Source organism: Piliocolobus tephrosceles, chromosome 5, assembly GCF_002776525.5.
Source record: "Piliocolobus tephrosceles isolate RC106 chromosome 5, ASM277652v3, whole genome shotgun sequence".
Classification (NCBI taxonomy): Eukaryota; Metazoa; Chordata; class Mammalia; order Primates; family Cercopithecidae; genus Piliocolobus; species Piliocolobus tephrosceles.
The window spans coordinates 32,594,633-32,610,400 of NC_045438.1; positions in this window are offsets into that span (position 1 = coordinate 32,594,633).

Below are 15,768 nucleotides of genomic sequence, written 5' to 3' on the forward strand. Positions count from 1 at the left end.
CAGCCTGCCATTCATGCAGCTAGCCCAAAATGGAGTACTCCCACCTGCCTCTATCCCAGACTAATCAATTAACCAACGGTGGGCAAGTATCTGAAGAAGTTATTCCAAAAGATCCCTCCCTGTATCTAAGGTAGTTGTGCTGGAGGTTTTTATTTTCCCAAGGCTGAAATTGGACTCTGGCCATTTGGAGATGAGCTATATACTGTGGGCCATCATTCTGCTACATGGATATGGGCAGCCATCTTATAAATATGTACTTTTGATCCTAAGTGAAAATTTTTTTAAATATGATAGCTGTATTCACAGAAACTTACCTCCATTACTGGAAAATCAACTCAAAACCTATGAATGACAGACCATCAGAGTCAGAGCTAACTCAGTGATAGCTGAGCTTACTTTTCATTCCCCACCTACCAAGGCCTTCTGCATCATCTTAGGGATCATCCCCTCAAACAGTTCATCAACTTTCCAGACCTTTTGGTCTCTAGAACCTGTCTTTTGCTTTTCTTCTCTTTTGAATCTTATACATTAACTCATAAATTATATAATACTGAATTCCACTATCTTTCTCAATATTTCATATCAGGTACATTCAAATTTATTAGAATAAGGTTTTTAAAAAGTAATATTTCCCTTTTTTTTTTTGAGACAAGGCCTCACTTTGTTACCCAGGCTGGAGTGCAGTGGCAGGATTTTGGCTCACTACAGCCTCTACGTCCTGGGCTCAAGCGATCCTCACACCTAGCCACCCAAGTGGCTGGGACTACTGTGTGCTACCTTGCCTGGCTAATTTTTTAATATTATTTGTAGAGACAAGGTTTCTCCATGTTACCCAGGCTGGTCTCAAACTCCTGAGCTCAAGCGATAAGCCCACCTTGGCCTGTCAAAGTGCTAGAATTACAGGCATGACCCACAACCCCAACCAAAAAGTGGTGTTTTCCAAAGCTCTTAGGCAGACTTGAACATGGAGGCTCTGCCATCTAGCTGCTCTGATCCCAAGCAAATCCTTTAATGGAAGCTGATCATAATCCCAAAAGACACAATCCCAAACGCTGTAAACCTGAAGGTTGGAATCCCAAAAGATCAAAATCTCAAAAATATAATTCTGAAAAAATTTTAATTTTTTAAAAGATTTTTACTTATACTTTTAAAAGAGGATTTACTTGAGAAGCATAAAAATGCAACAGAAGACTTCATAGGCCACTTAACATAATAAAATAGGCCATAATAATGTATATATTTTTGCAAGCATAGACACTCAGGTATACTAACAACAGTCACATAGACAAAACAGTTATGAGCAGACAAATTGTATTCATAAAGAAGTAGGTCAGAAAAGGAAATGGATCAATGCATATCACTATGGTTGGTAGTTGAGTGTACCCAGCTTTATAACTGTGGTCATCTGAAATACCATGATGAACAACCATAATCTTCTGATACGATCAATTAAAAACCTTGATGGGTCACCAGCACATACATATACAGTTACCCTAAGAACTGAGATCTTGAGAAATCTTATCTTTCACAAATGCAGATGTACAAAAGAACATCTATTCATTTATTAAAGAAGTTTTAACATTTTTATGTACATGCACAATGCTTACACACAAAGGCAACATTCTGATAATGGACCTTCAGGGAGTCAAATTTGCAAAACATGTATAAAACAAATTAGAATGCTCTAAAAGTCTCAATACAATTTCTACCTCTAATACTGGAAATGATGTGAAGATTAAATACATAGCATGTAGAATTATAAAAAATAATGCTGACAATTTAAAATAGTGAAAATTTTTTTAAAAAAAGGAAAAGAAAATTAAAAAACTAAAAAGAAAATTCAGCATATAAAAAAGTGTAATATAGGGATAGATTTGGGCAATTTGCATGGAGATGGTTCAAAAGAGCTTGCCAAATATGATCCAACTATCCTGTGATGGTGATTTTGGGGATTTTAGATATTAGGAGTTTAGAGTTTGGGAATTTTGCTCTTTCAGGATTTTAACATTAAGGATTATGGTATTCAAAAATGTGTCTTTTGGTATTATGATCCAGACTGTCACTTAATCTCTCTGTGCCTTGTTTTCTTCGCCAGTAGGATTTCTAAATTTCCTTCCAACATTAAAAACAATTTTTTAAAAGTCATAACTCTAGAGAAAAATCCCAAGGTTTTTGAACCAGACTATTATTTGACCTGGTAAATACCCCACCCAGTCTCAACTGTATGCAGCAGGAAGTCTTAAAAACTAGTTAGGACCAATACCAAAAAGAGCATGAGATTGCTTCTAAGACTGTCTCTCTCTCATTAGAATGAATTCGTTTTCCACATTACATAATATTTAGGGAAAATCCTGAAACGAATTATACATTCACATCTGTTTAGTTACTGTTATGACCCTAGTGAGAGGTGACAATGTGCTAGCAGCCCTCACTCTTGGCACCTCCTCGGCCTTGGCGTCCACTCTGGTGGTGCTTGAGGAGCCCTTCAGCCCACCACGGCACTCTGGGAGCCCCTCTCTGGGCTAGCTGAGGCCGGAGCTGGCTCCCTCTGCTTGCAGGGAGGTGTGGAGGGAGAGGCACGGGTGGGAACCGGGCCTGTGCATGGCACTCTCAGGCCAGCATGAGTTCTGGCAGGCGCAGGCAGGGGCTCGGCAGGCCCTGCACTCAGAGTGGCCAGCCGGTTCCACAGGCCTTGGGCAGTGAGGGGCTTAGTACACCAGCCAGCAGCTGCAGAGGGTGCACCAGGTCCCCCAGTAGTGCCAGATGCGCCACCTTTAAGAACTGTAACACTCACCACAAAGGTCTGCAGCTTCACTCCTGTCAGTGAGACCATGAACCCACCAGAAGGAAGAAGCTTGAGACACATCTGAACATCTGAAAGAACAAACTCCGGACTACCATCTTTAAGAACTGTAACACTCACCGGGAGGGTCCGCAGCTTCATTCTTGAAGCCAGCGAGACCAAGAACCCAATTCTGGACACATTTTGGTGGCCCAGATGGGACTATCGCCTATTGCCAAGTGGTGAGACTTTCGTCTATCACAGTGAGACTTTCACCTATCGCCAAGCAGTGGGACATTGACTATCACCGAGTGGTGAGCACCAACGGACCCCTTTTGCTTGCTATTCTGTCCTGTTTTTCCTTAGAATTCAGGGGCTAAATACCAGGCACCTGCCGGCCAGTTAAAAGCGACTAGCATCGCCACTGGACTTAAGACACGGGTGTCAGGCTTTCTGGGAAAGGGCTCTCTAACAACCCCCAACTCTTCGGAGTTGGGAGGGTTGGTTTGCCTAGAATCAGCTTCCGCTTTTCCTGTACTTCTGGGCTGAGCCGAGGGTCAATTGAGAAGAAAGCCATGCGGCTCTGGAGTCCTGACAAGTTGGTTGACCCTGTGGCCATGAGCGGAACTCTCAAAGGTATGTCGCCCAAGCGAGACTCACCCATCTATTCTATCTACCCTTACCCTTGCCTCCTGGGTCCTAATGCCTGCCAGACAAACTTCCTCTCACCTCTCTTCTCTGAGGTTAGTCCCACTTCTAAAAATCACTCCCTGTCTCTGGTGCTTTTCTAGTTTCTCCTGTAAGAATGACTTCTAGTATAAACTCCAAGACTCTATTACCTTCTTTAGGCACCTGGACTCACCAATCAGAAAGACAATTTTTGCCCGAAGCCCCATCCTAAGGGGACTACCTGGAATTTTAGGGTCCCTCCTTAGACTAGCAGGCCTAACAAAAGCTATTCCTGAAGCTAGGATATGGGGATCCTCAGCAATTGTATCCTTCATATTCATATAAGCAAGGACAAAAGGTGTAACTCTTCCAACCCTGGAGATCCCTTCCCTCCCTCAGGGTATGGCCTTCCATTTCATTTTGGGGGCATAACATCTTTATAGGACAGGAGTAAAGTCCCAATACTAACAGGAGAATGCTTAGGACTCAATGCATTTTTGAGAATGCATTGGTAAGAGCCACTAAATCTGATTTTTCTCGGTCTGGTCCTCCATGTGGTCTGGGTGGACTAGCAAGGGTGCAGGTTTTTGAGAATGCATTGGTTAGGGCCACTAAATCCTACCTTCCTCAGTCCTCCATGTGGTCTGGGGGAAAAAACTAGCGTTTCTGCTGCTGTGTTGGTGAGCACAACTATTCCAATCAGCAGGGTCCAGGGACCGTTGCTGGTTCTTGGGTAGGGGTTGTTTCTGCTGCTGCATCACTGAGCACAACTATTCTGATCAGCAGGGTCCAGGGACCATTGCGGGTTCTTGGGCAGGGGGAGAAACAAAGCAAACCAAAACGGTGGGTAGTTTTGTCTTTCAGATGGGAAACACTCAGGCATCAACAGGCTCACCCTTGAAATGCATCCTAAGTCATTGGGACCAATTTGACCCACAAACCCTGAAAAAGAGGTGACTCATTTTTTTCTGCACTATGACTTGGCCCCAATGTTCTCTCTCTGATGGGGAAAAATGGCCACCTGAGGGAAGTATAAATTACAATACTATCCTGCAGCTTGACCTTTTCTGTAAGAGGGAAAGCAAATGAACTGAAATACCTTATGTCCAAGCTTTCTTTTTGTTGAGGGAGAATATACAGCTATGCAAAGCTTACAATTTACATCCCACAAGAGGACCTCTCAGTTTACCCCCATATCCTAGCCTCCCTATAGCTCCCCTTACTATTAATGATAATCCTCCTCTAATCTCCCCTGCCCAGAAAGAAATAAGCAAAGAAATCTCCAAAGGACCAAAAAAAAAAAAAAAAAAAAAAAAAAACCCAGGCTATCGGTTATGTCCCCTTCAAGCTGTAGGGGAAGGAGAATTTGGCACAAACTGAGTACATGTTCCCTTTCTCCCTCTCTGATATAAAGTGGATCAAGGCAGACCTGGGGAAGTTTTCAGATGATCCTGATAGGTACATAGATGTCCTACAGGGTCTAGGGCAAACCTTCAACCTCACTTGGAGAGATGTCATGCTACTGTTAGATCAAACCCTGGCCTTTAATGAAAAGAATGTGGCTTTGGCTGCAGCCGGAGAGTTTGGAGATATCTGGTATCTTAGTCAAGTAAATGATAGAATGACAGCCAAAGAAAGGGACAAATTCCCTACCAGTCAGCAAGCCATCCCCAGTATGGATCCCCACTGGGACCTTGACTCAGATCATGGGGACTGGAGTCGTAAACATCTGTTGACTTGTGTTCTAGAAGGACTAAGGAGAATTAGGAAAAAGCCCATGTATTATTCAATGATGTCCACCATAACTCAGGGAAAGGAAGAAAATCCTTCTGCCTTCCTTGAGCGGCTATGGGAGGCCTTAAAAAAATATACTCCCCTGTCACCCAAATCACTCAAGAGTCAATTGATTCTAAAAGATAAGTTTATTACCCAATCAGCTGCAGATATCAGGAGAAAGCTCAAAAAGCAAGCCCTGGGCCCTGAACAAAATTTGGAGGCATTATTAAACCTGGCAACCTTAGTGGTCTATAATAGGGACCAAGAGGAACAGGCCCAAAAGCAAAAGCGATATCAGAGAAAGGCCACAGCCTTAGTCCTGACCCTCAGACAAACAAAACTTTTGTGGTTCAGAGAGGACAGAAAATGGAGCAGGCCAATCACCCAGTAGGCTTTGTTATTAGTGTGGTTTACTAGGACACTTTAAAAAAAGACTGTCCAATGAGAAACAAGCTGCTCCCTCATCCATGTCCACTATGCCGAGGCAATCACTGGAAGGTTCTCTGGGTCAGAAGCCCCCCAACCAGATGATCCAACAACAGGACTGAGGGTGCCTGGGGCAAGCACCAGCTCATGTCATTACCCTCACTGAACCCCCGGTATGCTTAACCATTGAGGGCCAGGAAATTGACTTCCTCCTGGACACTGGCGCGGCCTTCTCAGTGTTAATCTCCTGTCCTGGATAACTGTCCTCAAGGTCCTTTACCATCTGAGGAATCCTGGGACAGCCTGTAACCAGGTATTTCTCCCACTTCCTCAGTTGTAGTTGGGAGACTTGCCTTTCTTGTTATGCCTGAAAGTCCCACACCCTTATTAGGGAGGGATATATTAGCCAAGGCTGGAGCTATTATCTACATGAATATGGGGAGCAAGTCACCCACTTGTTGTCCCCTACTTGAGGAGGGAATCAACCCTGAAGTCTGGGCATTGGAAGGACAATTTGGAAGGGCAAAAAATGCCTGCCCAGTCCAAATCAGGTTAAAACATCCCAACACTTTTCCTTACCAAAGGCAATATCCCTTAAGACCTGAAGCTCATAAAGGATTACAGAATATTGTTAAACATTTAAAAGCTCGAGGTTTAGTAAGGAAATGCAGCAGTCCCTGCAACACCCCAATTCTAGGAGTACAGAAACCAGTGGAAGTACAAAAGTACTAGGAGTTCTAGGAGTACAGAAGTCAGTGGAAACTAGTGCAAGATCTTAGGCTCATCAATGAGGCAGTAATTCCTCTGTATCCAGTTGTACTCAACCCCTATACCTTGCTCTCTCAAATACCAGAGGAAGCAGAATGGTTCACTGTTCTGGACCTCAAGGATGCCTTTTTCTGTATTCCCCTGCACTCTGACTCCCAGTTTCTCTTTGCCTTTGAGGATCCAACAGACCACATGTCTCAACTTACGTAGATGGTCTTGCCCCATGGGTTTAGGGATAGCCTTCACCTGTTTGGTCAGGCCCTGGCCCAAGATCTAGGCCACTTCTCAAGTCCAGGCACTCTGGTCCTTCAGTATGTGGATGATTTACTTTTGGCTACCAGTTTGGAAGCCTCATGCCAGCAGGCTACTCTAGATCTCTTGAACTTTCTAGCTAATCAAGAGTAAAAGGTGTCTAGGTCGAAGGCCCAGCTTTGCCTACAGCAGGTCAAATACCTAGGCCTAATCTTAGCCAGGGGGACCAGGGCCCTCAGCAAGGAACAAATACAGCCTATACTAGCTTATCCTCACCCTAAGACATTAAAACAGTTACGGGGGTTCCTTGGAATTACCAGCTTTTGCCGACTATGGATCCCCGGATACAGCGAGATAGCCAGGCCCCTCTATGCTTTAATCAAGGAAACCCAGAGGGCAAATACTCATCTAGTGGAATGGGAACCAGAGGCAGAAACAGCCTTCAAAACTTTAAAGCAGGTCCTAGTACAAGCTCCAGCTTTAAGCCTTCACACAGGACAAAACTTCTCTCTATATGTCACAGAGAGAGCAAGTATAGCTCTTGGAGTCCTTACTCAGACTCGTGGGACAACCCTACAACCAGTGGCATACCTAAGTAAGGAAATTGAGGTAGTAGCAAAAGGCTGATCTCACTGTTTTTGGGTAGTTGCAGTGGTGGCTGTCTTAGTGTCAGAGGCTATCAAGATAATACGAGGAAGGGATCTCACTGTCTGGACTACTCATGATGTAAATGGTGTACTAGGTGCCAAAGGAAGTTTATGGCTAACAGACAACCGCCTACTTAGATACCAAGTGCTACTCCTTGAGGGACCGGTGCTTCAAATACACACATGTGTGGCCCTCAACCCTGCCACTTTTTTCCCAGAGGATGGGGAACCAATGGAGCATGACTGCCAACAAATTATAGTGCAGACTTATGCCACCCAAGATGATCTCTTAGAAGTTCCCTTAGCTAATCCTGACCTTGACCTGTATACTGATGGAAGTTCATTTGTGGAGAATGTGATATGAAGGGCAGGTTATGCCATAGTTAGTGATGTAACCGTACTTGAAAGTAAGCCTCTTCCCCCAAGGACCAGTGCCCAGTTAGCAGAACTAGTGGCACTTACCCGAGCCTTAGAACTGGGAAAGGGAAAAAGAATAAATGTGTATACAGATAACAAGTATGCTTATCTAATCCTACATGACCATGCTGCAATATGCAAACAATGGAAGTTCCTAACCTCTGGGGGAACCCCCATCAAATACCCAAAGAAATTATAGAGTTATTACACGCAGTGCAAAAACTCAAGAAGGTGGCAGTCTTACACTGCCAAAGCCATCAAAATGGGAAGGAGAGGGGAGAACATCAGCATGAGAAGCTGGCAGAGGCAGCAGAATGGAAAGAGACAGAAAGTCAGAGAGAGAGAGAGAGGAAGAGAGAAAGACAAAGAGGGAGAGAAAGAGAGAGGAAAAAAGGGAGACAGAGAGGAAGAGACAGACAGAAAGCCAAAGAAGGAAAGACAGAGAGTCAGAAAGAGAGAGACAAAGAAGAAGTCAAAGAGAAAGAAAAAGAGAAGTAGTAAAGAAAAAACAGTGCACCCTATTCCTTTAAAAGCCCCTGGGTAAATTTCCAAATGTCTACCCAGCCAAGGCATATTCTTATGTGGAACTTGAACTGATATCTGCCTCTCAGTTTGCAAGAAATAACAAAATCTATCCTTACTTTACAATCCCAGATAGACTCTTTGGCAGTAGTGACTCTCCAAAACCGCTGGGGCCTAGACCTCCTCACTGCTGAGAAAGGAAGACTCTGTACCTTCTTAGGGGAAGAGTGTTGTTTTTACACTAAGCAGTCAGATAGTATGAGATGCCGCCCGGTATTTACAGGAAAAGGCTTCTGAAATCAGACAACGCCTTTCAAATTCTTATACCAATCTCTGGAGTTGGGCAACATGGCTTCTCCCCTTTCTAAGTCCCGTGGCAGCCATCTTGCTGTGTTACTCACCTTTGGACCTGTATCTTTAACCTTCTTGTCAAATTTGTTTCCTCTAGAATTGAGGCCATCAAGCTACGGATGGTCTTACAAATGGAACCCCAAATGAGCTCAACTAACAACTTCTACTGAGGACCCTTGGATCAACCTGCTGGTACTTTCACTGGCATAGAGAGCTCCCCTCTGGAGGACACTACAACTGCAGGGCCCCTTCATCGCCTCTATTCAGCAGGAAGTAGCTAGAGCGGTCATCGTCCAAATTTCCAATAGCAGTTGGGGTGTCCTGTTTAGAAGGGGGATTGAGAGGTGACAATGCGCTAGCAGCCCTCACTCTCGGCGCCTCCTCAGCCTCAGTGTCCACTCTGGTGGTGCTTGAGGAGCCCTTCAGCCTGCAATGGTACTGTGGGAGCCCCTCTCTGGGCTGGCCAAGGCCAGAGCCGGCTCCCTCTGCTTGCAGGGAGGTGTGGAGGAAGAGGCCGGGTGGGAACCAGGGCCGAGCATGGCACTCACAGGCCAGCGCAAGTTCCGCCGGGTGTGGGTGCAGGCTCAGCAGGCCCCACACACTGATCAGCCGGCCAGCACCACTGGCGCCAGGCAGTGAGGGGCTTAGCACCCGGGCCAGCAGCTGTAGAGGGTGCGCCAGGTCCCCCATCAGTGCTGGCCTGCCAGTGCTGCACTCAAATTCTCGCCAGGCCTCAGGTGTCTCCCTGCAGGGCAGGGCTCAGGACCTGCAGCCCACTATGCCCGAACACCCCCACCCCGAGGTGGGCTCCCGCATGACCTGAGCCTCCCCAGTGAGCGTTGTCCCCTGCTCCATGGTCCCATCAACCACCCAGGCTCTGAGGAGTGCAGGCAAGGCTCGGGACTGGCAGGCAGCTCCACCTGCAGCCCCAGTGCAGGATCCACTAGGTGTAGCCAGCCAGCTGGGCTCCTGAGTCTAGTGGGGACTTGGAGAACCTTTATGTCTAGCTAAGGGATTGTAAATACACCAATCAGCACTCTGTGTCTAGCTCAGGGTTTGTAAATACACCAATTGGTACTCTGTATCTAGCTAACCTAGTGGGGACTTGGAGAACTGTTCTGTTTAGCACTCTGTGTCTAGCTAAAGGATTGTAAAGGCACCAATCAGCACTCTATCAAAACAGTCCAATCAGCTCTCTGTAAAATGGACCAATCAGCAGGATGTGGGTGGGGCCAGATAAGGGAATAAAAGCAGGCTGCCAGGGCCAGCCAGCAGCAACCCACTCTGGTCCCCTTCCACAGGGTGGAAGTTTTGTTCTTTCACTCTTTGCAATAAATCTTGCTGCTGCTCACTCTTTGGGTCCACGCTGCCTTTATGAGGTGTGACACTCACCATGAAGGTCTACAGCTTCACTCCTGAAGCCAGTGAGACCACGAACCCACCGGGAAGAACAAACAACTCCAGACGTGCTGCCTTTAAGAGCTGTAACACTCACCGTGAAGGTCTGCAGCTTCTCTCCTGTCAGTGAGACCACGAACCCACCAGAAGGAAGAAGCTCCAGACACATCTGAACATCTGAACGAACAAACTCCAGACCATCATCTTTAAGAATGGTAACACTCACCACGAAGGTCTGTGGTTTCATTCTTGAAGTCAGTGAGACCAAGAACCCACCAATTCCGGACACACTACATCTGGGAGCCATCTCCACTTTGCTTATGGCTGCATAAGCAAAATGGGGCTGAGAAGAGAAGGATGATGGCCCTCTCTGAGAAGAGAGCATGGTACTCCGAGAACTTGCTAAACCTTCAAAACATTCAATATTTTATCATATTTTATTTGTTCCATCTACAGTTTAGCTAACCATTCCATGATTTCCAGGTATTTAGGCTGTGTCTGATTTTGCAGTTTCACTTGAGGCTGGGATGCCCATCTTAGATCCTTGTCTCCATCTTCCAGAAGTAGACTTCTGGGCCAAAGATCATGACCAGTTTTGGAATGTTGATACACATTTCTAAACTGCTTCTTATTTTATACCTCACCAGCAATTGCTTAGTTCACAACTTGGACTTAATTTTTAATTTAACTTTCTTTTTCTCTTGCCACAGAGGGAAGTCTAACCATTCTGCAAGTTAAGAGAATGATTGGCTGACATGAATGAATTTGTTTCCTCTCCACTAATTCATACCATGACCACTTTTGCATCAATTTTCAACTTTTTAAAAAACGTTCTTGGGCAAAGACTGAAGGAGAACATGAAACAATGAGAACAATTAAAACCACCTCTATGGGGGAGTGAATAAACTGGCTTCCAACTTTTTGTTTTTCCAGTCCAACTCTAAGAACCTTTAAAGACACAGTCCACCATGAGAGGCTTCTACCCCAAAACCAGAAACCCCCAAAACAGACTGTTGCCAAATTAAAACAGATTCTGTTAGCTAATTTGATTTTCTAACCATAAAAATCGTTATGATTATTTTAAAGCACTTGGGAAGAAAGGGTTTACTTCCAGAGACATAGAGGATAAACATAACAAAATTAGGTTAATATTGTATATGCAGTTTATATTCTACTTTTGTCACTTTATATTACAGAAATAGCTTATTGCCACCTCATACGATTGTTTTGGAAAACATTATACTAAAATTTTTTAAATATCACATTTAATGCATAAATACTAATTTATTTTTGAACATTTAAGATGTTTCCAATTTTTCTTTTTTTTTTCTTTTTTGACCAGTTTGCAGGGAATATTTTATTCAATCTTTTTTTAATTACACTTTAAGCTCTAGGGTACATGTACACAACGTGCAGGTTTGTTACATATGTATACATGTGCCATGTTGGTGTGCTGTACCCATTAACTCGTCATTTACATTAGGTATATCTCCTAATGCTATGCCTCTCCCCTTCACCCTCCCCACAATAGGCCCCAGTGTGTGATGTTCCCCTTCCTGTGTCCAAGTGATCTCATTGTTCAATTCACATCTATGAGTGAGAACATGTGGTGTTTGGTTTTCTGTTCTTGCGATAGTTTGCTGAGAATGATGGTTTCCAGCTGCATCCATGTCCCTACAAAGGACACGAACTCATCCTTTTTTATGGCTGCATGGTATTCCATGGTGTATATGTGCCACATTTTCTTAATCCAGTCTGTCACTGATGGACATTTGTGTTGCCTCCAAGTCTTTGCTATTGTGAATAGTGCTGCAATAAACATACGTGTGCATGTGTCTTTATAGCAGCATGATTTATAATCCTTTGGGTATATACCCAGTAATGGGATGGCTGGGTCATATGGCACTTCTAGTTCTAGATCCTTGAGGAATTGCCACACTCTTTTCCACAATGGTTGAACTAGTTTACAGTTCCACCAACAGTGTAAAAGTGTTCCTATTTCTCCACATCCTCGCCAGCACTTGTTGTCTCCTGACTTTTTAATGATTGCCATTCTAACTGGTGTGAGATGGTATCTCATTGTGGTTTTGATTTGCATTTCTCTGATGGCCAGTGATGATGAGCATTTTTTCATGTGTCTGTTGGCTGTATGAATGTCTTCTTTTGAGAAATGTCTGTTCATATCCTTTGCCCACTTTTTGATGGGGTTGTTTGTTTTTTTCTTGTAAATTTGTTTGAGTTCTTTGTAGGTTCTGCATATTAGCCCTTTGTCAGATGAGTAGATTGCAAAACTTTTCTCCCATTCTGTAGGTTGTCTGTTCACTCTGATGGTAGTTTCTTTTGCTGTGCAGAAGCTCTTTAGTTTAATTAGATCCCATTTGTCAATTCTGGCTTTTGTTGCCATTGCTTTTGGTGTTTTGGACATGAAGTCCTTGCCCACACCTATGTCCTGGATGGTATTACCTAGGTTTTCTTCTAAGGTTTTTATGGTTTTAGGTCTAACATTTAAGTCTCTAATCCATCTTGAATTAATTTTCGTATAAGGAGTAAGGAAAGGATCCAGTTTCAGCTTTCTACTTATGGCTAGCCAATTTTCCCAGCAACATTTATTAAATAGGGAATCCTTTCCCCATTTCTTGTTTTTGTCAGGTTTGTCAAAGACCAGATGGCTGTAGATGTGTGGTGTTATTTCTGAGAACTCTGTTCTGTTCCATTGGTCTATATCTCTGTTTTGGTAGCAGTACCATGCTGTATTGGTTACTGTAGCCTTGTAGTATAGTTTGAAGTCAGGTAGCATGATGCCTCCAGCTTTTTCTTTTGGCTTACGATTGTCTTGGCAATGTGGGGTCTTTTTTAGTTCCATATGAACTTTAGAGCCATTTTTTCCAATTCTGTGAAGAAAGTCTTTGGTAGTTTCATGGGGATGGCATTGAATATATAAATTACCTTGGGCAGTATGGCCAATTTCACAATATTGATTCTTCCTATCCATGAGCATGGTGTGTTCTTCCATTTGTTTGTGTCCTATTTTATTTCACCGAGTAGTGGTTTGTAGTTCTCCTTGAAGAAGTCCTTCACATCCCTTGTAAGTTGGATTCCTAGGTACTTTATTCTCTTTGAAACTGTTGTGAATGGGAGTTCATTCATGATTTGGCTCTCTGTTTGTCTGTTACTGGTGTATAAGAATGCTTGTGATTTTTGCATATTGATTTTGTATCCTGAGACTTTGCTGAAGTTGCTTATCTGCTTAAGGAGATTTTGGGCTGAGACGATGGGGTTTTCTAAATACACAATCATGACATCTGCAAACAGTGACAATTTGAATTCTTCTTTTCCTAACTGAATACCCTTTATTTCTTTCTCTTGCCTGATTGCCCTAGCCAGAACTTCCAACACTATGTTGAATAGGAGTGGTGAGAGAGGGCATCCCTGTCTTTTGCCAGTTTTCAAAGAGAATGCTTCCAGGTTTTGAGGTTTTGCCCATTCAGTATGATATTGGCTGTGGGTTTGTCATAAATAGCTCTTGTTATTTTGAGATACGTTTCATCAATACCAAATTTATTGAGAGTTTTTAGCATGAAGGGCTGTTGAATTTTGTCAAAGGCCTTCTCTGCATCTATGGAGATAATCATGTGGTTTTTGTCTTTGGTTCTGTGTATATGCTGGATTATGTTTATTGATTTGCGTATGTTGAACCAGCCTTGCATCCCGGAGATGAAGCCCACTTGATCATGGTGGATAAGCTTTTTGATGTGCTGCCGGATTCGATTTGCCAGTATTTTATTGAGGATTTTTGTATCTATGTTCATCAGGGATATTGGTCTAAAATTCTCTTTTTTTGTTGTGTCTCTGTCAGGCTTTGGTATCACAATGATGATGGCCTGATAAAATGAGTTAGGGAGGATTCCCTCTTTTTCTATTGATTAGAATAGTTACAGAAGGAATGGTACCAGCTTGTCCTTATACCTTTGGTAGAATTTGGCTGTGAATCCGTCTGGTCCTGGGCTTTCTTTGGTTGGTAGGTTATTAATTATTGCCTCAATTTCAGAGCCTGCTATTGGTCTATTCAGGGATTCAACTTCTTCCTGGTTTAGTCTTGGGAGGGTGTAAGTGTCCAGGAAATTATCCATTTCTTCTAGGTTTTCTAGTTTATTTGTCTAGAGGTGTTTATGGTATTCTCTGATGGTAGTTTGTATTTCTGTGGGGTTGGTGGTGATATCCCCTTTATCATTTTTTATTGCATCTATTTGATTCTTCTCTCTTTCGTCTTTATTAGTCTTGCTAGTGGTATATCAATTTTTTTGATCTTTTCAAAAAAACAGCTCCTGGATTCAGTGACTTTTTGGAGGGTTTTTCGTGTCTCTATCTCCTTCAATTCTACTCTGATCTTAGTTATTTCTTGCCTTCTGCTAGCTTTTGAATGTATTTGCTCTTGCTTCTCTAGTTTTTTTAATTGTGATGTTAGGGTGTCAACTTTAGCTCTTTCCTGCTTTCTCTTGTGGGCATTTAGTGCTATAAATTTCCCTCTACACGCTGCTTTAAATGTGTCCCAGAGATTCTGTTATGTTGTATCTTTGTTCTCATTGGTTTCAAAGAATATCTTTATTTCCGCCTTCATTTCATTATGTACCCAGTAGTCAATCAGGAGCAGGTGGTTCAGTTTTGATGTAGTTAAGGGGTTTTGCTTGAGTTTCTTAGTCCTGAGTTCTAGTTTGATTGCACTGTGGTCTGAGAGACAGTTTGTTATAATTTCTGTTTTTTACATTTGCTGAGGAGTGCTTTACTTCCAACTATGGGGTCAATTTTGGAATAAGTGTGATGTGGTGCTGAGAAGAATGTATATTCTGTTGATTTGGGGTGGAGAGTTCTGTAGATGTCTATTAGATCTGCTTGGTGCAGAGTTGAGTTCAATTCCTGGATATCCTTGTTAACTTTCTGTCTCATTGACTCATTGATCTGTCTAATGTTGACTGTGGGGTGTTAAAGTCTCCCATTATTATTGTATGGGAGTCTAAGTCTCTTTGTAAGTCTCTAAGGACTTGCTTTATGAATCTAGGTGCTCCTGTATTGGGTGAATATATATTTAGGATAGTTAGCTCTTCCTGTTGAATTGACCCTTTTACCATTATGTAATGTCCTTCTTTGTCTCTTCTGATCTTTGATGGTTTAAAGTCTGTTTTATCAGAGACTAGGATTGCAACCACTGCCTTTTTTTGTTTTCCATTTCCTTGGTAGATCTTCCTCCATCCCTTTATTTTGAGCCTATGTGTGTCTCTGCATGTGAGATGGGTCTCCTGAATACAGCACACTGATGGGTCTTGACTGTTTATTCAATTTGTCAGTCTGTGTCTTTTAATTGGACCACTTAGTCCATTTACATTTAAGGTTAATATTGTTATGTGTGAACTTGATCCTGTCATTATGATATTAACTGGTTATTTTGCTCATTAGTTGATGCGGTTTCTTCCTAGCATTGATGGACTTTACATTTTGGCATGTTTTTGCAATGGCTGATACTGGTTGCTCCTTTCCTTGTTTAGTGCTTCCTTCAGTATCTCTTGTAGGGCAGGCCTGGTGGTGACAAAATCTCTAAGCATTTGCTTAGCTCTAAAGGATTTTATTTCTCCTTCACTTGTGAAACTTAGTTTGGCTAGATATGAAATTCTGGGTTGAAAATTCTTTTCTTTGAGAATGTTGAATATTGGCCCCCACTCTCTTCTGGCTTGTAGAGTTTCTGCCGAGAGATCTGCTGTTAGTGAG